Raw genomic sequence first — 1,644 nt, 5'->3', positions numbered from 1 at the left:
ATCCTTGATGGCGTGCGCCATCAGATCTATTGAGTTGGGACACCAAGGACATCTCATGGATGAACAATACAGTTTTGAGTACAACTTATGAGTCTCTAGTCACGGGACTCAAATAAAAAGCACATAGAGGTTGTTGAGTTTCCAAAAGGGATCATGTACCCCAGATATAATAGGAGATTGAGTCAGGGAAGATGATGGACTTAAATCCGTGGGAAATGTCATGGATATCTTGGAGGGCATGTTCTATAATTATGCGTGTGACACATCAGTATAAATGATACATAAATGATTGCTTAGAGTTTGATGGTTGATTATACCCCATCTCATTTGTGAGTTACGTGCAGATAAATAACTATACATGTACAATAACTGATGATGCTAAATGTTATATGAGAGAGTTCATTAGATACTATCCATCTTCTCAAGCACGAGGTGTAGCTTCGCATCCTATGGGCTGGAAACTTAACCTTTTGATTGCGTTGAATCAATCCTTAGTGAATTAATCTATATATTATACAGTTAATGATGTAGGACAACTAGGGAAAAGGAGGACTGAGGAGATGGATAGGACGACGACAGAAGGGGGGTATTGACGGGTATGGTAAGATGGATAAAACAGACCACAGAAATCCACACGATCAAATTCGGAATTTAAAACCGATGAAATACTGGTGGTGCAGTCTTGTTCCTCGTCGAGGGCGGGAGTACTGTCTTCAACCACCGCGACGATGCCGAAGCACCAAATCCAATACATGAAATTCTCACGATTGAGAGAATTTTAGGGAATTCCAAATCAAATCAAATCTGTCGGCGGTGGAGGATTCTCGCGAAATACTGGACGAAGAACACATCGACACCAAAGAGTTCAGGTGTACCTTGGCACCGGAGTGCATGAAGGGGCTGCGGGGAATTCTGGTCGTGAAGAGACTGGGCGATCCGGGTGTTGTATGGCCCACTGGATGAGACGATCTGGACGTTCCAGGCGTTGAGCAGCCCTGGCAAAGAGACGTTCCACGCTTTAGTAGCCGGAGTGTTTGGGCGTGGGGCGTCGCTGGTGGGACGATTGATGTGCGCTTCGACAGGGTGTCGCGGATCCAACTGCACGGTTAGTTGGCGGGGGGTCAAGGGGGAGCCAACCCCTTGCGGGGTTCGGGGCAGTGCCCCGAAACCTAAACGGTATGCACCACGGTAAGAAGCTTCGAGGGTGTCCGGAAGCGCGGGTGATGGGCACGCGGTGTGCGCCGGCGACCTTGGGGCAGATGGCCTAAGGCGGCTCTACGTGGGCGGCCTGGGGTGATCCTTGGGCAGGCGGCCTGGGGCGGCCTTGGGCGGTCGGCCTGGGGTGGCCTTGGGCGGCCCTGGGCGGGTGACCTGGGGCGGCCTTGGGCGGGCGGCCTTTGGTGGCCTTGGGCTGCCCTAAGCAAGCGGTCTGGGGCAGCCAAGGGCGACCCTGGGCGAGCGGCCTGGGCGGCCATGGGCGGTCCTGGGAGGGCGGCCTGGGGCGGTCCTAGGCGGGCGGCCTGGGATGACCTGGGACTGCCCTGGGCGGGCGGCCTGGGGGCAGCCTTGGGCGGCCTTAGTCTGTCTAGGGTAGGCCTGAGGGCAGTCTTGGACGGGCAGCCGAGGGCTGTCCTGGGCGAGTGG

This window comes from Wolffia australiana, chromosome 1 (genome assembly GCF_029677425.1).
Source record: "Wolffia australiana isolate 7733 chromosome 1, ASM2967742v1".
Taxonomy (NCBI): domain Eukaryota; kingdom Viridiplantae; phylum Streptophyta; class Magnoliopsida; order Alismatales; family Araceae; genus Wolffia; species Wolffia australiana.
Note: the sequence above shows the minus strand (reverse complement) of the source record.